Source organism: Chrysoperla carnea, chromosome 2 (genome assembly GCF_905475395.1).
Source record: "Chrysoperla carnea chromosome 2, inChrCarn1.1, whole genome shotgun sequence".
Classification (NCBI taxonomy): Eukaryota; Metazoa; Arthropoda; class Insecta; order Neuroptera; family Chrysopidae; genus Chrysoperla; species Chrysoperla carnea.
In genome coordinates this window covers 83,320,464-83,347,329 of record NC_058338.1, presented here as the reverse complement: position 1 = coordinate 83,347,329, position 26,866 = coordinate 83,320,464, and the positions used below count along the sequence as shown (strand labels likewise).

The following is a 26,866-nucleotide window of genomic DNA, read 5'->3' as shown; positions in this document are numbered from 1 at the left end:
GAATTTTGTATAGACACACATAAAAACATCAATCGAATAATGCACTCAAACAGAAATAAAGAACGAGAGGTTTGGTAGGACCCCCGGTAGGAACTATGTTCTTCTTGTTATAAAATATGTACTATTGAATAACAAGCACAATGAAGGAAATGTAATACAGTGTATACTTAATAAATTTCTTTCTAGTAACAACTATTATTCTCTTTCAATTCTAGTATTATAGCTCAAAATTTCCTAGACATATTCAACTAGAAATCGTTCGTACTAAATCTACTTAGTCGATGAATTTTCTAAGAAATTTATTTATTTGTTTAATTTAAGTGGCTTTAGATTATGTTTTAACAATATAACATTATAAAAAAAATTATATTCAGATTAAACTAAAAATAAAGATGTTTAACAATTCATGTCTACAGAGCTTAAAAGCTTTTTCTTTCAATACGTTTTATTTATTTTTAATAAATTCTAATAATAATTCAAACGAACAAGTTATTTCAAGAACATCAAGTACTTATGCACTATTAAATTTATCGCTGTGAATGAATAAATGGAGAATTTACTATACAACTTAGAAAAAACTTCTGTCTTGTTAAAATAATAATGATATATAAGTTATTGAATAAAAGGACAAAACACACACCGTTTGAAAACATTTGAAAACTTGATTTTGCTAAATAATCTTGATAACATAACCCGATGTTGGCTGTAACCTCTTCTGCATTCTTGTTCAATACAGCATCATCGAAATCATTTGTAACATTGTCACTCCAAAACATCTTTGACCTTCAACTTCTCCTCGAAGTAAAAAATTTAGCAGACCTGATGATTTAAATGACTTTACCGTCGGGTGTAGATGATTTTTAGATAACTTTACCAAAGATTGCTAACGTCCATTGAATTTGGCGAGATTTGGTGAATCCTTTGTTATTCAGAATGCCATTTAAGTCGTGATTGTATCTAACCATAATTTTCCTTCTAGCTTGTCTTTTTAATCTGTGGAGTTTGTCTTTATTTATTCTATCAACGTATCATATTCTTCTACCAACGTCCATATTTCGCTGTCATTGAATACATTAGGGCCGGATTGCATTTTGGCAGATAGATTGAGTAGCTAATTTTTCAAACAAATTATAATTAACATAAAACCCTATTCGCAACTGCTCTTTTATCGATTTTGTACTCAAAATACTCCTGGAAAAGCTCATCGCAAAAATGCAACCACAAATGTGTGTTTTTTTGTTTCTAGCTTATTCATTACCTTGTTTATATATTAAAATGATTTTGATTGGCTTTTAATAGAGCCAGGCGTTATACTCAAAATTTGAGTTCTGAATTAACTGTTTTTCATTTACTTTATTTTTTGGGGTATATTAATTTCTCGTGTCTTCTTTGCGTTTTATTTTGTCTTTCCAAACTCCTTAAAGATTGGATTACGAACTTATAATATTTAATTCATTTCAAGAGGAAGATCCTCTCTTGAATACAAAATTGGTTTTATACGGAATATTATGAAGATAAACGAGTAATTACGAATTTTAAAAGGAGTAGTTCACTTCATAATCCAGTCAAAATAAAAAAAAATAAGTCATAACTTAGGAAAAATTCGCATAGAGCTGAAAATTGCCAGAGACGTTAAATACATCATTATAAATGAAATATCAAAAATCCCCTTCGATCCTACTTCTGCAAAAAATTTTATTCAAGGTCAAAAGTATAAAATTAAGGTTTTTTCCATTTTTCTCGAAAACAGTAAGTATTATCGTAAAAATAGGTCGGACAAAAGTTGTAGATCATACAATTCTCTACAAAAATGGTCCAGTCACTTTTTCTTTTACGACTCACCATTCGTGAGATATCGCGGTTTTAATCTTTAGAAAATTCATATTTTACATAATAGCACACATTTCCGCACCACCTATGAGGTAATGTACTTGGCGCATTTTTTTTAACGTGGTTTCCCCAGTAGGTATACTCCACGATGTATTGTAATAAAGAAAGTTTGATCAGATCGTATCCTATTAATTGAAAGAATAGTAATATTGCTAATGATTAAAGTGGAATAGGTTGTTTTTTTCTACATGTCATCATTATATAAGATAATTGTCTATTTCTACTTCAACAATTATTTCTTCGTCTTCATTCTCTTCTTCTTGGAGAATTTCTGTTCGCTGTTCTTAGAAAAGGGATGCATCAATTGTCTCTTCATTAATATCATAAATATCTTCATCTGTTGTATTTGTTTCAATATTGGAGCAAGTCTGACCCTGACAATTGATGCATACTGGCGAACAAAATAATCCTACTTTTTGACAACCACAATTCTTACTACAATCCGTCTTGCATTTACAAAAAATAGTATTAAGTAGTTTTTCTGGAGCAGGCGGGAGTAAAGTTTGAATTGGCTCCAAATAGTTGTCTGTTAATTTCCAACCCCATTCTTCTGGGTCCAGCTCATTGCCTAGCCACACTTGAACTTGATGCTGGTATTTCAATAAAACAAGCTGATAATGATGCTGATGTCCTTATAATTGAAACAGCAATAGAACAATGGAAAAGTTCAAATACAACTGTCGTTGTTGGGGAAGATGTTGATTTGTTGATATTACTGACTGCACGGACTCCAAATGATAAAATTATTTACTTTTTAAAACCTGGGAAAGCTCAAGTACAATCAACAATATATTCATCACAAAGTCTGACTGCATATCCGAAATGTCAAGCTCATATTTTATTTTTACATGCAATAACTGGTTGCGATACTACATCAGCCATTTTTAAAAGAGGTAAAACATCAGTAAATTGTTTGAAAAACGTAATGATTTAATTCATTGCGCAGAAGTATTCACAAAGATTGACTCTTCTCCACACGACATCGTTACAAATGGAATTCGTTTTCTTCTTGCAATGTATGGTGCTCCAAAAAAAATTGATTCCATAGACAAATATAGATATTTGAAGTTTGTAAAATCTGCATGGAACAATAAAACAGTACAGTTGTCTTGTCTGCCTCCAACATCTGCTTCTGCCTTTCAACACTTGTATCGTGTGTATTATCAAGTTCAAGTGTGGCTAGGCAATGAGCTGGACCCAGAAGAATGGGGTTGGAAATTAACAGACAACTATTTGGAGCCAATTAAAACTTTACTCCCGCCTGCTCCAGAAAAACTACTTAATACTATTTTTTGTAAATGCAAGACGGATTGTAGTAAGAATTGTGGCTGTCAAAAAGTAGGATTATTTTGTTCGCCAGTATGCATCAATTGTCAGGGTCAGACTTGCTCCAATATTGAAACAAATACAACAGATGAAGATATTTATGATATTAATGAAGAGACAATTGATGCATCCCTTTTCTTAGAACAGCGAACAGAAATTCTCCAAGAAGAAGAGAATGAAGACGAAGAAATAATTGATGAATATGAATTTTCTAAAGATTAAAACCGCGATATCTGACGAATGGTGAGTCGTAAAAGAAAAAGTAACTGGACCATTTTTGTAGAGAATTGTATGATCTACAACTTTTGTCCGACCTATTTTTACGATAATACTTACTGTTTTCGAGAAAAATGGAAAAAACCTTAATTTTATACTTTTGACCTTGAATAAAATTTTTTGCAGAAGTAGGATCGAAGGGGATTTTTGATATTTCATTTATAATGATGTATTTAACGTCTCTGGCAATTTTCAGCTCTATGCGAATTTTTCCTAAGTCAAATGTTTATTTTGACTGGATTATTCACGTCTTGAAGATTTAAACAAAAAACAACGATTATTATCTTTTACATTCATCATCGTACAACAAACATAAGACGATGAGTAAGACAAATCATCTTCTTCGTCAGTGCATTTGTTATGTTCTTAATTGCTTTGACCAGGTTACATACTAATTGTAAAAGTATAAAATAAGACTGTATAAACTATGCAAACATCTATTCTATTAAACAAAAGGGGGGAGAGAGGGGGTGGTAATTGTGTATTTTACATTGTGAAAAGAAAATTCTCAATGCAAAATAAACGATACAGAATGCCGTTTTTGTAAAGTTTGTTCATATACATGTTAAGTATAGTGTGATTGATTCATTTCGAAAATCCTATAAAAAGTTATTTAACTAAATAATTTATTCCATAAACCTTAATTTCACATCTCAAATTAACATTTCAGAAAAATATAATTAAAATTTCCGTTAGTTGGTTAAAAATTAGTGTTAGTAGTTAAATGATTTATTTTTGGTTATGGATCCCATTTTGGGTACAAGCCTCCCCCAACCTTTTCCACCTTTCTCTATCCTTGCTCTGATCGATCCAGTCTCTCTCCACTGCCTGAACGATGTCGTCTGCCCATCGTTGCTTTGGTCTGCCATTTTTTCTTATCCCCGGTGGCCCTTTCCATTTGGTGGTCTCTATTGCTGACCTTCTAACTGTGTAGCGAGCGATGTGACCAGCCTATTTCCACTTTATTGTTAGTGTTTGTCTCTGTGCATCTGTATGCTTTGTTCTCTATCTTATATCCTCGCCTCGTACTTTATGTATTTTTCTGATTCGTAGTATGCTTCTCTCCATTGCTTTTTGTGTATTCTCTATTTTTTGTATGATATTTTTTTGTCATTACCCACGTTTGACAGCTATATAGGAGGCAGGGCATAATGCAGGCGTCCATGACACTTTTTTCATGTGTAATTACATCGCTTACCAATCTGATACAAGTGAAATTTACAAAATTTAAAAAAATCCCGACAAATGCCATTTATTCCTTGTAAACCGATTTTTGTTCAGGGGCTACGATACCACTGAGAAACATACAGACGCAAAGATAAACACTTTAAACTCATAACACTCCTTCTTAAATCAAAGTGATGGTCAAGGACAGCAGATGAGATGAAAAGGATTCTTAGAGAGTTATCATTTTTTGGGACACATTTTTGGAAATATTTAAATTGAAATTGAGATATTTGAGTTGACTTTGTACTTTTCAATTATTGTTTTAAGGTGGTAGGCGTACAGAGAGATGAATAAGGTAAACATAATGTTAGCAAATAGTTTGAGCAATAAATAAATTTGAATTATTTTTGCAAGCCCTGTATACAGAACAGGTATATTACATAAACGCTTACTTTAATAATAACAAAGTACACCAACTGTAAAATTTACAACTACAAAGAAGCTCTATTTCTTCTATCTTGTAATTAAGAATATAATTGACTACTTTAAATAATGAAGAGTATATTTATTATAAAATATATACCTAGGTTAAATGATAGACATATAGGATGTCTATTTTTGAGTTGCTAATAGCTAAAACAAAAATAAAATGTTGTCATTTCTTCAAAAAACAAAATAATATATTTATATATTGAGTACACGCTTACAACTTTGTATAGAAGTTACAAAAATAAACAAAAGCAATCTCCTTTCCGTTATATGTTTACATTAGATTGTACAGAATTAATAGTTCAGTAAAATAATACATTGTGGTATGCAAAAGGTCGGGTAGTTTTGATTTTTTCCTATGTTGTTAGTGTTAGGCCCATGACTTAAAATCCAAGTTTTCCACCTCGGGGTGCCAAGGCGCGCCGCGGGGCGCGCCACTTTTTAATGAAATATCGAAAATTTGACCATTCCTAAGTGAAATCTCGCGAACGGTTTATTTTACAGAAAATATTATTTTAATAAATTAAAGGGTAATAAATTTGTGACAGTTTAAGCCCAACACCAGGTTTGTAGCGTAAATAATGGCTGAAATACAAACCTTCAAAATAAACCAATTTTTCAAAGATTTGTGAAAATCGTGATTTTTTAAAAATATTTCCACAATATAATTATTTAAATCAAACGCCGTATAAATTAATTGTGTATGTTAGTTTATTTGCTATAAAAGAATAAAAGAAAGTATTAATAAAATTATGAAAGAAAGAATGAAAAGTGTGTTTGTAGGAGTTATATATTAACATTTTTTTATCAATGAATGTCCTATTTAGTTAAAACAATACAGTACACTTTGGAAGTATTTGTTACAAATAACGATAACAGTATCTATTTAAAGTTTTCGCATTTTTGATGGGCCAGGATGGAAATGCTCAAGCTCTGCCTGATGCTCCTTGTTCTCTTCATCCAGTGGAAAATTTAACTCTCCTATATCTTCATGTTTAGAGTTATTTATTGACGCCAGCATGTCGTCTTCGTCTTCAAAGCTCCCCTCAAACGGATTTATTTCCGAAACGTTTTTGCAAGATTCTCCTAGAGAACAGGTGCATAGAGAAGAACATATAGATAAGACCAGCTTTACGGCAACCACATGAGTTCTTGCACGCTTTTTTACAATTGCAAGATATCATTTTAAGAAGGGATTCAGGAGCTGCATCTCTGTCCATTTTGAGGGGAGAGAGCCCAAATCTGGTAGATACCCAGCCCCATTCAAGAGGGTTTTTCTCTTGACCTAGCCACTTCTGTATCTTAAAAATGATACTTTTAAGCAATAACCATGCACGAATATTCAGATCATTTTAAACAACAAATCTGACAATAACATGACAATAGAATTAATTTGTTTTTACTAAACTACTAACACTCAGCTGATCAATTAATAATGCAGGTTTACCAACCTATATCATTGATCCCAATTATCTTAGTTAATTTATTTTGAAGATCTATAATTCAGCCATTATTTACGCTACAAACCTGGTGTTGGGCTTAAACTGTCACAAATTTATTACCCTTTAATTTATTAAAATAATATTTTCTCTAAAATAAACCGTTCGCGAGATTTTACTTAGGAATGGTCAAATTTTCGATATTTCATTAAAAAGTGGCGCGCCCCGCGGCGCGCCTTGGCACCCCGAGGTGGAAAACTTGGATTTTAAATCATGGGCTCAACACTAACAACATATCCAAAAATCAAAACTACCCGACCTTTTGCACAGCAACCCCATATTTTCATACATATTTACTGGATTATAAAAGAATTTTGAGGTTATAACAGGTAAGGTCGAAAAGAATAGAGCTTCAAAACAAACAAAAGTTGTCAAATAACAATAATAATCATAAAAATAAAAGAGTGCGGTCGTGGCACCCCGGTTGTTTACATACAATTTAATTAACCTACTTTTCTAAATCTGTATTATTCACACACTCTGTTTTTGATGGCTTACACACACACACACACACACACACACACACACTCAGCGTACCTTACGTGCTTACGTGATGATTTTTCCCAGTTTGGTCAACATGGCACCAAGTCGGTTATCTTTTCTTGGTACAGTTTTGTGTTTCTATGGAAATACCTTTTAAATCTCGTATTATGCCTCTTAGGACATTTATTTCACCAATAATAACTCTTGCTTACCTCCCCCTCCTCCCATATAAACGCTTTCTTTTGTCAAAGACATGGGAACGTCGTGAATTCGAAATTCAAACTATACTTGGCTCATATAGTCCAGCCCTTTCGTCACCGCATTCCATTCTATTGATTGTGTGGTTTGTATGCAAGAATGTTAAATTATTATAAATATAAATAAAAATAAATACAAACTTGAAAGTTTCACAAGCTCTCTTTTACTATTTATATTAAAATATTTTTATTCTCTTTCTGAATATGATAAATGATTTCTCAACTCACTTGGTTTACAGAAAAGTGACGATGAATTATTATTATTATTGTTATTATATTCAATCCACAAACATATATACATTTCTTTGCTTCAGAAATTATCTTAAAAGAATATATAAAATAACATTATGATAAATGTTTATATGTAGATATATTTTTATCTATAATCGGTATGTATTTCACACACAAGTATTGAATAATGCCGTTATTTATATGTTACTTTTATATGGAAACGAATGTAGAAGTTGAAAATCTTTTAAAACATTTTATGGAATGGTGTAATTGAAAAAGACCTCGCACAAGTTGCATTTAATTTGCATTTTGGTCAAATTTTGGGAAATGATAGTTTACGTCATTCTAAAGAAAAGTTCCCATAGTCACAAGTCATGAAAATGTCAGAATTTCATGTTATAGCTAAATTAAAGTTGGAAAATGTACTCATTTGTATAATGTATGCCTATGTGTGTATTTGCCTATACAGATATGTATAACTACATGCATACGTATGTTTTTTAATGCAAGGGTGTTGTTTTTCTGAAGAATATGCTACGAAACTCAAAGAATCCCAAAGATCAATATTTTCAGCTACATATACGTATATGATTTTTTACAATTAAATTAAAATAATTTTTTTTATACAAATGAGTGCATTTTCCAACTTTAATTTAGCGATAACTTGAAATCCTGTCATTTTCATGACTTGTGACCATGAGAACTTTTATTCAGAATGACTTAAACTATCATTTCCCCAAATTTGAAAAAGTTTGTCCGAAATGCGGATTACATCTTATTTGTGCGAGGTCTTTTCTGCGAAATAAATAATGCTTCAAGTTAGCCTTCCAAATAATCATTTTACCCATAAAAATGTAAAAATAGACTTGATGTCATAGCAAAATTTGAAATTGAAATTAAAATTGATTAAAAAACGAAGAAGTTATAGCAAAAATTGTATTCAAAGGTTACCCTTCTCCTTTAAGCAGTTAAAGTTTTATATGTAATTTCTATGGTGATACTCACGCCTGACGTCACTAGTGGGTATCTTCGTCTTTGTTTAATTAGGAATTTTAAACGTTCATATTTTGCATACCAATAAATATTTTTAAAAACAAACTTCTTTTTTATATTCGTGAAGTGAACATGCTTCATCTGAAGTGATAAAAAAAATTTGGTCCGCTTCCTTATTCTTCATATCTTTCGTACCATAACGCTGTGCATTCATTTACACCACACCCTGACAATTTTCATTATCTGTCAGAGTTACTCATCTCGATATTCTCCATCTCTCACATTTTCACCTTCTTTAAAGAATGAATTTTTAATAAAAAAAAGTGATATTGTAAACTTTTGTCTCAAACCATGAGCACATACATTAATTTTGAAAATGCTTAAAACTTGTGAAAAACGAGTGAAAATTGAATCAATTTGATCGTAAATTCGAGATCATCGGCATTAAGAACTCCCTTTCGTGCCTTAGAAGGGCTTGAACTTTAAAAAAAAATCGTTTTATTTATTTAGTGGGCCAACTTATTCAGGATAAAAGAGGGGGATAAAAAATCATATATTTTGATTGTAAATTTGAGATCAGCAACCCCAAACCTCCAAATACATCCAAAAACCCCATTATACGTCATTAATAATTTGCAAACAAATGGTCCTTTCAATTTTGATAATCTTTCAGTCCCCAAAAGGAGGGGGATGCATAAATTCCGACTTATTTTAAACCCCTTTCCCCAATGGCGCGGGAGTTAAAACTCAAAAGTCAGAACTAAAGTTTGGTTTATTGTGCTAAACAGTGAAATTAAAATTGAAATTCGGGTCACACAATCATTTTAAACTACTAATTAAACTGATATTTTGCAGAGAGATCTAACGTAGTATTTGACGTCACATACTATGTTTGCCATAACTCCATTATAAATTTTGTTTTGCTAGAAAGAGATACAAACAAATCATTGAAGACTTTTATCTTGGTTGTTAAATATAGTTATTCGAAAAATAATTTTTCTTTTGTGTAGTCTCAACACTGAGGTTTGCAGTGTACATCATATAAGGGGCCCCTGGGAAAAAATATAAAATTATACTCAAGTTATAGGTACTCAAGATCAATTAAATTACTCATTATTGAAGTTCAATTATATATATTGGAAAACACGACTACGTCACTGATATGTGACCTCTACTCTACGATAAAATTCATATTTAACCTAATTTTTATTCCTTTCATTACGATTATGTAAGCAAAATACAAATTTTATTAAATTACTTACATTATTATAAGCATACTATTTGAATCGAAATTTTTCCAATTTATTTTGTATTATATATTATGAGCTTGAAAAAAAGCAGAAAGTCTTTTGATCATTTCATGATTCATTAAAAAAAAGTACATGTACATATATATATATATATATATATATATATATATATATAATTCTTTGTCTCATTGTTACAAAACATACATATACTTGTATTCCAAGCAAACTGTAAAAGAATATAAGTCAGATTTATGTATTAGAAATCTCTAAAGATATTTCAATTCAAAGAGCTAACGAAGCCTAAAAATTTATTTTATAAACATATTTGATTTTTTTGTGTTATTATAAAGTAAAAAGATTTTTAAGAAAAAGCCTTTGCTTTTGTTATACTGAGTGGTCCAAGAAAAATCTCTTATGATAGTGATTTCATTGAAAAAGAAAGAAATACTTAACTGCGATGTATTTACGAGGAAGTCAGTGACGTAAGGAGTTTTTGAATCTAGGTTATAGAACATTTATATCTCGACCTCTGGATTTCGCTATTTATGACCACAGCTTTAAATAAACGTTTGACTATTCATACTGTGCCAAATTTCCAATTTTTTAAACAGCCCTTCTAGCTATGCCCACAAAAATGCCAATTTTAACCCTCGAACTAAAGAAGGGGTGTTATAAGTTTGACCCTTGTGTGTTTGTCTGCGTGTGGCATCGAAGCACCTACTAAACGTATGACAAGATTTTGTTTTTTTTTCGTTCGTTTGAAAGTTAATTTAATGGAGAGTGTTCTTAGCTTTGCTTCTAGTGCGAGTTTAGGGTTCGGTACCCGAAAAAACTAAAAAATTGGCGATGATCTTCAAAATCGGCACAATTTGGAAAGGCCTTTAGGAAAAAGGTATTTTAATGGAGACTGTTTTTAGATAGGTTTCGAGTTGAGTTTAGGGTTCCGTACCCGAAAATTTTTGTTAATTTCACTTTTTTAACCAAATTTCAACATTCTGTATCTAGAAAAGAAGATTTTTCCGCCTATGACTCCACATTTGCGGAAGTATTAGTATATAATCATTTTTTTCATACACTCTACAATTTTTGCTCTTGGTTAAAATGAAAAAATCCCTTAACGGAATAATTTATATGCTGATACATACATAAAGTTCAAATATGCTAATATTTTCAATTTTATAAATAAATAAATACTTGTTTGTTTTTAATATCCACTTAAAAGATATTAGCACATCCCTATTTACATACAGAAGTATCGAACAGAGACTATATTTTTATATTTTTTTAATAAATTTAATTATTAAATTTATCAACAAATAAATGCCAAGTTTATACACAAATTAAAAATTTTTCTTTTCACACCATGAATCCATTTTTTTATCCATCGAATTCCTTTTTAAATGAAATTGGAATTTTCAAACAGCTTAATCAATTTTTCATTAGTTATACTTCCAATTTAAATCACTCTTTGAATGAAATCTTTTCGAAATAGATTCGTCTATTTAGGCACTACGTTGATATAGGCAATACGGGCTTCAAACTTTCAGCACCTCCTTCTTGTTAAGGAGTGAGATAACAATTGTAAATTTTTCAAAACAAAATTTTGCATTTTGGCAAGAAACTTTTTTTTAATTCAATTCAAATTATCGTTAATGTTAATTGATTTTGTTAATACCTATCTAGTGTACAAACTCTCATACCCCCTTCAATTTTCTAAATGTAAATGTACGAAAGGTTTTTTCCATTATTTAGAATTTGATACATTTTCCAGTCATTTCATTTTACAATAAGCTCATATTTTAATTTTACGATGAATGCATTAAAAAGAGGACTATAATAAATTCAAAACGAATTCAATAATAAAATATACATTTACAAAATCGATGTACAATATATAAAATAAAGAATTCATCATTTTATTCATCAGAATATTGAAAAGAACAAAAAATTTTTAAAGAATCTTTCGTTAAACGAAAAATGTTTGGGAAGGCTGTCAAGGTTAGCTATAGTTTAAACCTATGCCATTAGATCTGAAAATATAATATTTTTTACGAATATTGCTAGATTGCAGGTTTAATGGCAGGTTTTTCTTGGTGTAGTTCTATGCAGTGCCTCTCACAGCTCTTTCGATCAAAAAGGTATCCACACCACGCTGTTTATTTGATCGCTTGCTCTAAAATATATTGTGTATAACTCGTCAGCACTCTCTTTTTGATCATTTTGTTCACGCTCGATTTAAAGCATAAACAACTATTATTTTTCAAATGATATTTGAAGTTGAATATTTTTCTATCTTCATATAATTTTTTTATTTTCGAATTATGTATTTTTCAGATTTTTTCAATCTATCTAAAAATATGGTGTTTTTAAAGCCCTTCAGAAATTATGAGAATTACTCTAATAAAAAATATTTTCTTTGGAAATATTCGGGCCTGCTCGTGTACTTTTGTAAGTTTACGGATATTCGCCTCTGTACGGTATAAATCGTTGAAATTTATTTGTCAAAAATATTTCACTGTCAAAATAATTAATTTTGTGATAATGATTGTGATTTATAATTAATAATTATTAATTAATATCATTAATAAGGTTCAACCTTAACGAAAATTGACATTTACTTATTATCTTTCTGTACAATCAAATAACCAGTCATGTGATCGAATTAAACGTTTAGCATATTTTCGAACATGAACTCCACTGTACATTTTAGGCATTTTAAGAATTATTCCATGTTTCTGCCTCATAAATAAATTTGTATGATTCGATTTACAAGACACAGTTACATAATATATATTTCACAAAAACTAATCAAACAAGTGAAATTTAAAAAATTTTAAAAATCCCCGATATATTTTTCGGGTACGGAGTCCTAATCTCGCACTTAAGACGTTGTTTAACACTCTCCATTAAATTACCTTTCAAACGAAACTGAAAAACGGTTCATCCGCTTAGGCGCTACAGTGCCACAAACAGACAGACACACACGCAAAGCGGTTAAACTTATAACACCCCTTTTTATTTAGTTCGGGGGCAGTGAGCTTACTTAGACATCCTGCCTAGACAACTTTTCTTTAGATACATTGTAGAAAATTGATTATTTGCTTTTGATTTTTAATGTTAATAATATTTTTTCTTTTATTTTTACAGTTAGTGCGTTTCTATATGCGATCAAAATAGATTTTCAATTCACTTAACATGTTATCTGAATTTTCTTTGTTCATCAAACGGAAATTAATTCCTCTTTCGGTCACTTATCTTTCACATCCGTTCGTGTTGCAACAACTTAACTAGAAATGTTTATAACAATGTATCATGTGCATTTATCTCTTCTATATCGTCATAATAATATTATTGAATGAATATATTTTATTTGAGCTTGCAACCTCACATACGTGTATAATTTTGAATAAATTATCAGATAAGATCATGGTTAATATTTATATTTTGCATTTTGTGCATCAGGTGTCAGTGTAAAAGTTGTAATGCTTTTTTTAACGACCACAAGCTGAAATCTTTCCTTGCCGATAAATATTGTATCCAAGTAAAACAAGATATTTCTTTAATCGTGTCTCAAATGATAAAAACCATAAGCCACCGGACTAGAATGGTTAGAAACCAGTAAATCCTTTTATTCCCTTTCAATGTTTCTCGTAACAGTTTTTTAATTAAATTAAATGAAAATATTTATTTATTTACCTTTTGCAATGTACTAAGTAAATTCAATAATATCAATCTGGGTAACAAATGAAGAGTAGACGAAGTATGAGTCAGTAGAATCAAAACCAGCTCTTATATAAATTTTAATATCATGAGCTATATGTACCACTAATTTAAACTAGAATCAAGGCAGTTGATTCCTCTAAGTTTAACTTAAACTCGTGTTAATTAGAGAAATTGCGCAAGTTTCTTAACCGGTTCTTCTTTATTGTGTCTAAATTATTAAATCGATACATTTTCTAAATAAATATAATGAACCCAATTGTACAACGCAGGGTTTATTAAAGCTTTTATGTACAAATTTTTTATTGGAATGAAACTTAATTATATTATTTTTTTAGGAGTCCTCTTATATATACATTGGTCGAAAAAAAATTTATTAAAAAACCTATGTTATAGGTATTCATATTCTACCTGCCCTGAGTACTTTAATTTTTCGAAAATTCAGTTAATTTTCCCAATTTTCATTGTTCACATCCAGGTACTTATTTTATTCCAGCTGAGTGTGAATTTACAGAATTTTAAATAAAAGTACCTAGGTCAGGTACCAATAACATATCCAAATTTCAAATCGATAGAGAAACGGGTTTAATTGCAGTGCTTGAAATTCAATTGTAACTTCAACCATTCTTGAAAATCTAAGAAACCGCTTTCTTTATATATTTGTTTTCCACCAATGAATGAATATTTCAGAGGATTCTTAAAAAAATCATGAAGTTTCAAACCAATCAGAAATTTGTACATAAGAACCTTAAGGGAAAAATTTTTTAACTAATTTTAGTATTTGTTATTTTCGAGTAGCTACTGTAAGAGTGAAGAAAATAACGAAAATACATAAATCGAGGATAATTTTTCTTCCAAATAAAGCATGAGTTCATTTTTTGATCTGTTCTTCATTCAAACACGCAGAACTGTAGAGGAACGCATCTATTTAAGTTGATAATATTTAGTATTTGAACAAAAGTCAACAGCGTCGGAGTTTAAGTAACCATTGTGCATATGAAGTCCGTTTAATTGAATATTAAGAGACATTGTGAAATCTACTCGCGAAAAATAGAATGAATTTAATTGAAACTTTTAAAATTTTTTGCTACATGAACATATTTTTTGTTTGCGATATTTGTAGCTATATGAGATCTAAATAATTAATAAAAATACTAGCTTGATACTCGCCCGTTTCACTAGGCTTAAAAGTAAAATCCGCCGCTTGATAGCCTCCACCTCACTTATCCCCCTTCCATAACACTCGAAGGGATTGTTTTACACAGTTAAAATATATGAACAGGTTTCGATTTTTTAAGTGTAAAATAATCATAATTCATTGAGTATATCAGAAAAGATGGCCATGAATTGTTTTACACTTTAAATTTTCACAGAAATATTTAATTATTGTTCAAAATGATGATCATTGATGGAGCAGCAAAATGTCAGATAAAATTTAATTTTTTTAAAAATATATCTTTATAAGTTAAATTTCACCTGTTATCCTGATGTATGAGCTATACTGTTGTACAATTTCATTCTAATCCATTCGATAGTTTTTGCGTAAAATCGTAACAAACAAACAAACATCCTAACTTTCACATTTATAATATATAGGGACTACACTCGTATAACCCTTACAATTTTCTATTACTTTATTCATACGATTTGTACTGTACAAGATTGGTATACTTGAATATATATTATATTCTTTTCGTGCCGAACTAAATTTAGCGCCGTACTACAATTTGCGATTTTACGTGATGTTACGAAAACAGTGATGTTTCGAAAAAATGTTTCAAATAAAAGTTGTTTATTATTTTTTATTTTTTACATTTAAACTTTTGTTCTATCTCTAACGGTTTACAAGATGGGTCTTACAGATCCAAGACCCAATTGACGTATGTTGCTCATTTACGAACTTGACCTCACTTTTTACGTCCTCAGCACGCTATAAAAATTTCAGCTTCATATCTCTTTTCGTTTTTGAATAATCATGACTGACGGACAGACTACAGACGACAGACAGACAGACAACCGGAAATGGATTAGTAGTTAATTAGGTGATTTTTTAAACACCCATACCAAAATTTTGTTCGTAGCATCAATATTTTTAAGTGTTACAAACTTAAACTTAAAATACTTGTTAAACTTAGTTTACCTTGGTATATTTCATATACATGATATAATAATGTTATTTTTCAAACATAAATATTATTTATTACATGCATAATAAAATCGTTGTATAAATTCTCATGTTAACAATGTAATGAAGGAACTAGTAAATATTTCTGCGTGTGGCGCAATATTCGGTTCTGCGCGGAATGCATACGTATATTATTAAAGGCATTTATTATAATATGCTTCCTTTCTTGTGTTTATATTATTTTGTTTCAGCAATAATTACCCATAAAAACTCATTGCATAGAGTTTTATTATTATTCTTTTCGTTAACTTGTGTAAGTATAGTTATATATAATTTTCTTTATATGTGCATAACATAAGGTTGTAAGTATGTGCTGTTGATACCGTAGCTTACCGTATAAAGCTATTAACGAATAACTTCCATGGATATAAAATAAAATATATATGCATTCCACAAAATTAACACATTTTCGTAAATTTAGGATCATATTTATTGAGTTCCTGCTTGCCCAAATACATTTACTACGAATTATCATCTGAAACTACTTATGGTGCTCATGACTCGATGAATATATCTTAAGAGCATGGTCAAACAGATTAATTTACTATTAACTTTACTCCTCTATTTTTTTTTTGTGGACTTTTTCGACAAAAGTATTTAAGGCAGTTTCGACATAAAATTGTCCAAAGAATATGATTTTAACCTATGCCCATCAAGTTAGAGCCTGTAAATGTCCTCTCACAAAATAAACATTGAAATACCCCCAAACATTCCACTGTGTTTATTATTTATGTATGCGTACTAAATTATGTATACAAATTTAAACGTCAAAGTCTTTCGATTATTTACTTCCCAGTATAGGAGGTTATTACAATGAGTCGAAATGGGGAAATCGAAATTTCAACATATCTTTACGTGGTCATTTTTTTCTTAATCATATCGAGCGAACAAAAGATAGTATCGACTTCTTATATGAATATATTTCAAAAATAATTTCGCAACAATCGATCGAGTTTTATTGTTATTATTATTATTATTATTATTTTTCATAACTCTTTATTATAATGGGAAATTCTTCGAGTGGACCTCAATGGTTGCACCAGATCTATCCCACCGCTTTATTGATGTTTTTTGTGATACAATGGCGTATAGTAACTACTAGCGAGGACAAATAAACTGTCGAAATAATCTTAATTAAAGAGAATTGAAATAAAAAATATACACACACACACATACCAAGATTTGAACTCGAATCTGTTGGATTAATGCTATCCGCCTTTCCCAGCCGGGTCAAATATGCTTTATGCACAATGTTTATTATTTTTCAACTTAATTGACTCTGTCTATGGAATGAGATACTTACTATACTCACATCGAAGTGTATCGCTTTCCAGAAAGCTGAAAATCTATTTGATATTCAAAAATTTTTGTTCAGTGTCTTAAGAACGGTGAAATCCTTATGAGAATAAAATCGTTACAGATATTCATTCCCTGAGAAACGTTCTTCTTTAAATATAATGGTCAGTGTTGCCAATACATTTGTACAAGAGTACAAGTATTCTCAATCTTAGGTGAAAATGCGGACACATTTCGTTGGACTGAAATTCAGGTCTATGCTAACTTTAAAAATTGACTTTAAGTTGATTGATAGCCAGAAGCAAACTTAATCTGAGTGATTTAGTCCAATCTACTGAATAAGAATTTCTTGCTTTCTCCTGTGATGACGATAGACCTATACAATCATATTACCAAATTTAGGTTATCTCTGTGCTGATGGAAGTTAAAATATTTGCTTACTCGCTCACTATAATATCACAAGCAATAAACTTTACCACCACCATCAGGTTCCTTCCAAAGCCAAACAACCTTTTGCATTCTATGAGATTCTTAGATATATTACATAAATATATAGATAAAAGTGTGTAGAAAAAATTTAATATAATTTTAATAAATCATTTCTTATAAAATCTTCAAGTGTTATATTTATAGATGGATATACGGTTGTGTTAAATTTATTTTTCGAAAACAACCATACATAGTCATTTTACGAAAAAAACCAATTTTTTTAGATGCTACGTTTTAACTTTATATTATCAACTTGAATCGTATAATAAACGGATAAATGAAAACACATTACATTCGGAGAAATATTACTGTTGAAACAAATTCCTGGAATAAATATTATTATGCTAAAAATAGAATTTCAATATTTTAATATGAGGAAGATTTCCGCGACCTACATGAAACTTTTTTTTTTGTGAATACTTTTTACTCTCTTGAAGAAGAAAAGGACGTATTGAGAAAAAATCGATGTGGATATATATCCATATTGAACATCCCCGAATTGATTTTAACCTTGGTGTGTTTTCTTTACGTATATCCCTTCCCTATATATTATAAATGTGGAAGTATGGATGTTTGTTTGTTACGCTTTTACGCAAATACTAAAAACAAAACAAAAAACTAGCTGTACAAGAATATAATAGCTCATACATTGGAATAATAAATGAGCTTTAATTTATAAAAATGTATTTTTTTTTAAATTAAAAAAGTTAAATTTATTATGACATTTTATTGCTCCATCTATGATTATCATTTTAAATCAAAAATTAAATATTTGTGTAAAAATTTAAAATAGTAAATGTCAAACAACTCATGGCCGTCTTTTCTGACATGCTCAATGAAGTATGACTATTTCACACTTAAAAAAATTGAAAATTGTGCAAATATTTTAGCTGTGTAAAACAATTCCTTCGAATGTCATGGAAGGGGAATAAGTGAGATTATGAGAGGTGGAGGCTATAAAGCGGTGGCTTTTTCTTTTAAGCCCAGTGAAGCGGGTGGGTATCAAGCTAGTATGTATGTATTTATTTGCCATAGCTTAAAAACCTTAAGTCATGGAATATTAAAATTTTGAATTGATGATGGCAAAAACAAAAAATTGCAGAATATATTGCGGGTGCTCAGAGCAAAGTTTAAACACAATTTTTGAAATGTAAACTTTTTTAGCCAATGATTTAGTTCAGTGTTTTTATTACAATAGTTTTTGAGTAGGGGTCAAAGTTCTAGTTTGGTGGCCACCATTGGTTGGATCGTCACATACATACCATCTAGAAACAGCGGTTCGCGGCTCGGATAACTGGGATACTTGACTCTGTCCAATGTAAATATATAAATTAGAGTTAGTCGATAATTTGACTTCAAAGGACAGATCGTTATATTTATTCCGAAGAGTGTTTTATACATACTTTGTATCTAGAAATTATCACGGGGAAAAGTATTTAACAAGTGAAATTTACAAAATTTAAAAAACCCCCGACAAATTTTTCGGGTACGCAACCCTAAACTTGCACTTTAAACGTATCTATGAAGACTCTCCGTTTAATTACCGTTTTCCTTAAAGACTTTTCCAAATTAAACCGATTTTGAACTGACTTTCCTAATAATCTGAATTTGGAGAAAAGGTTTTTGTAGAAAATATTCCGATACAATGTATAATTGTAATTCTTGATAATTTATGGTAAAAAGATAAAGAGGAATGTACTACTTGTTAAAATTGGAATAGTTTAGCGAAGCGAACGAATAACGGTTTGTTAATTTTAATTAAATAAATTACCACAGATTATTAAACAAAAGTTTGTTACAAAAATAAGTTATTGTTTATAAATTATAAAATACATTATCACATATATATACATTTACATTTATTTATGACTATTTTATTTTTATCGTTATAATAATTATTATTGTTATAATATATGGTAGAAAATTACAATTTAATTTCAAAAATTGTTTAATCTACTTTTATGTTAATATCTAATTGTTTAAATTATTATTGTTTTATTTATTATTATTAAAAACATTCTTATCCTCTATTTTTGGATTTTCTTTGATTAATGACTTTATTGTTCCGTTTATTTTTATATTAAATGATTCTTGTTTACGATATACTCTAGTATAGTTCAGTAAAATGAGCACAATATAATGACAAGCATATCCTGAATAACTTTCTCTCTAAGGATTCAATGAATAAAGAGACGGCTTCCAATATAACAAAGTACCCTTCAACTTTATAGAATCTGGTACTTCCAAAGCAATTAACGTGCGCCTTTGCTGTTTGTTACATTTGATACCGTAGTAATAACTGCATGTTACTGTACAAATTTTGTGTTAGAATCAGGGGTGGATTTAGGGTTGATGCCGCCCTAGGCCCGGTTTGATATGCCGCTCTTTCTCCCCACCATTTTATTGGTTTAAATTTTCTAGAATAGAAGGCCACTAGTTGAAGCTATTTGCAAATTTTCAAGTACCTATATTTTATAGTTTTGGGAAAAATGGACACCAAAGCTTTGTCCTAATTGTTTAATTGTTCGAAAGAATGTTTCAAACAAATGTTTTTTTAAAAGAAACATTTTTTACTTTTAAACTTTTTTATCTATCTCAAACGGTTTACAAGACCCAGTTGAACTTTGTTGGTTCGAACTCATTATTTCAGCTTGATATCTCACACGGACAGACAGACAGGCAATCGAAAGTGGACTAATTAGGCAAATTTATGAAGACCTATACCAAATAAAAATTGTTTCAGAGTGCTGTACATTGTATAATGAGATTCATTTTACTGAAAATATAAAAATTAAAAAACAATGAGGAACACAAATGTGTTCTCAAAATGTTCAATTCAGCATTCTTTTTTTTTTAAATAATGCATAGTATTTTTCGATAAAGACTAATATTGATATAAAAATCAATTGATCTATTAAAAAATTTACATTGCGGCAACTTAAAAACTAAATTCAATCATTACATTCAATACATTTTATTGAAAAAATTCGGATTGCCCTTGAATAAGTTCGCCTTTAAAAAGTTCTGAAAATTTGTTAGCCCCTAAAACTGTTGCCGCCCTAGGCCCGGGCCTCACAGGCCTAAGCCTAAATCCAGCATTGGTTAGAATATGTTCAGGGATGTCCCCTAAATGTAATATAATCAAATTTCTTTAAACTTTTTACCATATCATTCAGAGTTTAAGAGCTTAAACGCTGTAAATATCGAGCAGACACACAATAGCCACGATATCATGCTGTCTATTCCATTCAGCGCCTGTATATTTAAGTACTTTCTGTGATCGTAAGAGGATCTCCTCTTGACCCCTGAGGTGACCATTGACCCATGCTCCGTGCCACCAAAATAAACACTCAATAAATTATCCCCCCAAAATTCTAGCTACCGTAAAATTTGTGAATGATATGGTTGAAAAATCCGAGGAAAGATAAAAATTTCACACAAAAATCGAACAAATGCAAAAAAATAGGTACTCAAAAATCCATCATGTTTTTTTATTTTTCTATTTGGCAAAGGAGCTCTAAAAAAAGATATTTTTCTGTGGATTAATTTAGTAAGTAAAAATGTAAAATTTTCGCCAGTTTTCTTTGAAAGTTGTGAAAAATGCGATGAAGTACCATTAAGCTGAGTGTACTGCCTAAATAAAATGTGGAGATTTCATAAAATTATTAATTCTTCGATGTGCGTTATATCCAGAAAGGGAAGTTTTTTAGACTTGTTTCCATAAATGAAACGTATTTTAGCTTACATCAATGGACTAAATATTACATAGTTCTCTGGTAACGTTTCTATACACAACCACTTGACTACCGGCAGTAATATGTATAGTATATACTACTATATAGTATTTACTTTCTTTACTTAGAATGTACACCCACCCCAGTTACTACTTACTTCTACATGTTTCACATTTTGTGCAAGGTAATGTATGTACAATAAGTTTCATATGATTTTCTGTAGTAATTTATAGTTATTTACAAGGTGTTTTATAATTGACTGCAGTACTCTTGACTTCATAAATAAGCCTATAAAGACGAACGAAAAAGTTCTGTATCAAATTTCGATCTGATGCCTAACTTCCAAAATAATTAACCAAATCACTTAATAAATTTATCCAATGACAGAGCACAAAGAAATATATGGATGTCTTTATCGTTGCCTTTATATATAGTATTCTCTGCTTTACTTTTTTAAATTTTATTAAGACTAACCCAGTAACCTGTGTACATGGTATATAAACCAGTTATATAACATGGTAATTACTTTCACCTTTGTTCTAAATGTTTCTTTGTCCTAAATCTTTTTATAGGGGCAAGTTATGCTACTTTGCTAAATATTAAAATAGTGTTGCTGCGAAGTTCCACAAAATAAATCTTGAAATTTATATTATTAAAGGATTATATCCATGGTCTTCCCAAGGCCATTTATTTTACATCAATACGTAAAACGTATACATACAGAAGATTTCTTTAATTTTAAGATTCCGTAGTCGGATTTCAAAAATTTGATATGGTACAGCTCCTGTAGGTGAAATAATGGAGGTCCTAGAAAAAAGATGTCCGACGAGGAGCACCATATCTCTGGTTTCCAGAAAATTTCCTTAGTCGATAGATTAATACAGGTTTTATTCGAGGGAACAGTCAAAATTATGATTTTAAACAAAAGGGCAGTTTCCAAAATAAAAAAAACGAAATTCTTCAAAACATTTCCAACTTGGTTTAAAATTTCGAAAAATTTTTTATGATATCTTATTGCTTCGATTAATACTTAAATTAAATATCTAAGAAGACTATGAAAAAATGCGAAACCGATCGATCGAGCAGTTTCAGAAAATTCTTGTTCACCGAATTTGAAATCGCTGTATTGAGAAAAATGCTTTTAAAATTTCAAAAGACGTTTATACTCAGCTTTTTGGATGTGTTTATCTTCGTGAATATCTCTCGGATCCACTTGAAATTCTTAGAATATACTTATATATATGTATATTCAGGAAATGCAAAAAAAAATTTTGAAATTTATAACTGGAAATAATCTCTTAATTCATTTGTTTTCTTACTGAATTTCTTTGACATTTCTTTATTTCCATTTGTCCTGATAAAGTGTAAATAATCTTTGGGTCATCAAATTGCGTTACTGAAAACATTTTTCTCTTTCTTGAAACAGTACTTAAATGTTCACATTCAATTTTGCACGATGGTTTAACAGTACTTAAAATACGGATATTCCATTCTGTATGACGTAATTGTATGCTATTATTATTCTAAGGTCTTACTACTCTTTACAACAACACAAAACGATTACGGCAAGTAGAGTGTATGCAGTACTGTAAGTACTGTTAGTACTATCGTATATACAAGAGAAGCAATGTTAGTAACAAGAAAAGCAGAACCAGCTCCTTAGTTCACTTTTACAGTTTTATAGTAAAAGTTATCACAGCAGTACCAAAAACATCATGGGTACTTAAAAAGCACTGTAAAATAAGAAGAAGTTAAATATTAATGACGTCACATAGTCAAAACGACCTAATATAAAACAAAAAAATAAACAGTCACTGTTTCAACTCATTTTTCTTCGAATGGAATTTTATCCAATCATCAAATTAACCCGATTTTTGTTTTGTTGGTTCAAAATTACCCAATGTACCTACCTACTGATCAAAAAAAGAAACCAAAAATTTTTCCGATTTTTTGCATTTTTCTGAACCTTCTGGGATACCTTTGGAAAAAAATCGCAAGCAATTTTTTGTTTCAGAATTTGACAGAAGAGTAATTTTGACCCAAAAAATACGAAAATCGGGTTAATTTGATGATTAGATTAATAGACTTGAGATATCGCCAAAAATTCCATACGAAGAAAAATTCCATAATTTCTCGGATCGATTTTTGGAAACTCTTTTAGAAAATATTGTTTTAATAGTCAAATGATCTGGATTTTCGTTACTTTTAGATACTTAATCATTGGACGATAAATCGAAAAAATCGCAAACAATTTTTTGTTTCAGAATTTGATAAAACTCAATATATAGAGTAATTTTGATCCAAAAAATGCGAATGACGACGATGATATCGTCCGAAATCTTATATTTTCGATAGTTTTTCTACGATATCTCGGGAACTATTTATATATTCATCGAATCAATCGGATTTCTGTGTTTTTTTTTGATATTATTTATTTACCCAAATCATAGACAAAACAATTTTAAAATTCGATCTTATTTTTATACCATATATATATGAAATATATATATGGTATATTAAGTTTAGTCCCAAGTTTGTAACGCTTAAAAGTATTGATGCTATGAACAAAATTGTGCTAAAGTTGTTCATAAAATCACCTAATTATTATACTTCTGGTTGTCTGTTCGTCTGTCCGTCTGTCTGTCCGCGAGCACGATAACTCAAAAACGAAAAAAGCTGAAATTATTATAGCGTGCTCAGGATATAAATAGTCAGGTCGAGTTCGTAAATGAGCAACCTAGGTCAATTTTTGTAGGACCCATCTTGTAAACCGTTAAAGATAGAACAAAACTTTAAATATAAAAAATGTTCCCTATAAAAAAAATAAACAGCTTTCTTTGTGTTTGAAACATTTTTTTGTAACATTACCCACGAGGGCGCAAATTAGGTGCAAATTTTATAGTATTTATCATATGGGAATACCAGTTATAAATGTGTGGCTATCTAAGAGTGGATATCTTTCTTTACTTACGTGACATCATAAAACAAATGATTGCGCCATCAACACTATCTATACATGGTATCTCAACAATTAACTCAGTCAATTGTTTGTTTTCACTTGTTAATTATAATTTATTCTATGACAGATCAGAGTACTTCCCTCCAACGTTGCTCCTTTGGAGATTCAAGGGAATTTTTTTTGGAAATAAAACTCAAAGAGGGAACTATATTTACAAAACATTTTGTATATGGAAAAAAAAGTTTCAGTAAATTCCCCTGTTGCTGTTCTCATTATGTTGGTGCCCCTCAAAAACGTAACTAAAAGTTCCTTAATGCGTAGCTCGTCTTCTTTTTTTTACACGTGTGATAAAAATGTTCTTTCTCTTTTTGTTTAATGATGAGTACCTACTTATTACTGGCATGAAATCTTAGACTAAAAGCATATGAACTCCTTATTTCATTTTTCCAGTTTTATTCTTAATGGACTTTTACGTTTTTGCACTGAACAAAGGATAAACTTTTTTTTTTAAACTTATTAAAAATAAAACAAAACAAAAAGTGCTTTGTAATTTATTTGATTTTATAATAACGTTTATTGTGTTCTGGAATTGTTTTTCTATTCTATCAATTTATTAAAAGAAATTTATTTTAAAAAGGTACATTGTTGTTCTCAATAAAATAAAGAATATGGTATAAAGTAGGTATAGAAAAAAAGAAAAAAATGAGAAAGTAAAATGAAAGAACGTATTATGATGTACATGACCTAATTAGGTCAGGCCAATGACTTACTGATTAAGGTGTTTGTTTCCCTATAGGATTGTAAAAAAGTTTTGGTTTATTGCACGGTACATACATATAAACCAAATACATGCTTTGTAGTCAAATAATGTGTTATTTTTAGCTTTACAATACCACACAACTACAAAAATATATAACTTATTGTGCGCAAGTGCTGCTTATAAATTTGATAAAATAGATAACGCTCTTCAATCATCAATACTCTAACTATAGACGCCTCTGTTCATCAAATGATGGATCTTCGATGAACTCATAATTGAATTAAAATTTTGTTTTTTTTATCATCGACAATCTTATATTTTTATAATATTACTAGCTTAATAAGCGCCCACTTCACTGGGCTTAAAAGTAAAAACTACCGCTTTATAGTATCCTCATCTCTTGATCTTACTTATTCCCCTTGCAGCACAATCGAAGGGATTGTTTTACATAGCTGAAATATATGCAGTTTTCAATTTTTTTAAGTGTCATGGGGCCGATTTTGAAAATCTCCAATTTTACAAATTTTCGCGGTTTCATGGCCGCAATATCCGAATCAAACCTTTTCAATGTGATGTCTGTGTGTGTGTATGTGTACGTATGTTCGTATGTTCGTTCGGATTCTTTCGCCTCGATTATCTGCTAACTAGTTATGCCATTAACACGGGACTGGACTTATTCGACGCGTAATTGCGAATTTAAGAACTGAAAGAGTTTTCAGCAGAATCAGTTGAGCCGTTTTTTAATTTTAATGAAAAAAACTGGAAAAAACTGAATGAGCAGAATCAGAAAAGTAGATAAACGCATCATTTATCTATGGAGATAATGATCGTTCCAGCATAAGCTACAGTAAATGTTCGAAGAATAATCTATGAAGGCTAACAAGACCTTCTTTTTAATGTTTTTTTCCCCTCTGTGAAGTTTTCGTGTGGACCACAGGGGTCGCACTCACGCGACTTCAGAACCACGCCGACTATGTACTGCCAATTTATTTCTAAAAAAATAGCCTTCTCTTTAATTATCAAAATCCGGAAGATTTACCCCACTATTATTTAAAAAAATCATAAGGTAGAATTTTTATGCCATTTTTTGAGAGAATACAATTGCTTTCTATCGAAAAAATCATTTTGTAAGATGGAGAGGATGTTGATGATGAGAGATGGTCTTTTCTTCTTCTTTTTTTATTCAATAAATTTTTGTTCTTTCACGTATTATTAATTCTTATATGCTTATTATTTACTAAATAATTATCTTGTAGATAATAATAATGCTTCGTCTCTTTTTTCTCTTTATCGTTATCCAAAATGTAGAAAACGGATGGAATAAAAATCATAATAGGCGTGCGCGGTCAATTAGTTTGATATGAATAGCATTAGGTTATGATTCGCTCCAATCGAAAAGGTTGAAAATATATAAGTTTAGTGATTGATCGATAAGTAGATCCTTTTTTTTTAAATAAAAATTCCTGAGAAGAAAACTAGTTGACATTTAGAATTGAATGATGAAATTTTTTGGCAGCTTATATTATTTTATGAATTGGTTACTTGTAAGAATTTGAATCCCGGACCTTTCGATTGATTTGCCTATAAAAAATTTGCGTATAAAAATAAGTAACATTCATATAAAAATTTGTAAAAACTGAGTTGACTCAAACGTCAAATTCATTGTTCAGCTATTCTATAAGTTCGTCAACAAACTAATTTTTTTTTACAAAAGCCATCGTAATTTTAATTTAAATATTATTTTGACTATGAATAAAAATGAAATGTACATCTTGATAAATGATAAGTAATCACAGGTGGTCTAAATTGGAACTACTGAAAAAGCGATCCACTGCCTGTTTAATAGTACATATTTTTATCGC

The 26,866-nt window shown here is 30.1% G+C and overlaps 1 protein-coding gene across 1 annotated transcript in view; it reads left to right on the top strand.

The window, feature by feature from the left end:
* Positions 1-26,866, top strand: part of LOC123292996 — a 177,640-nt gene that overhangs the window by 146,774 nt on the left and 4,000 nt on the right. The window lies entirely within an intron of this gene.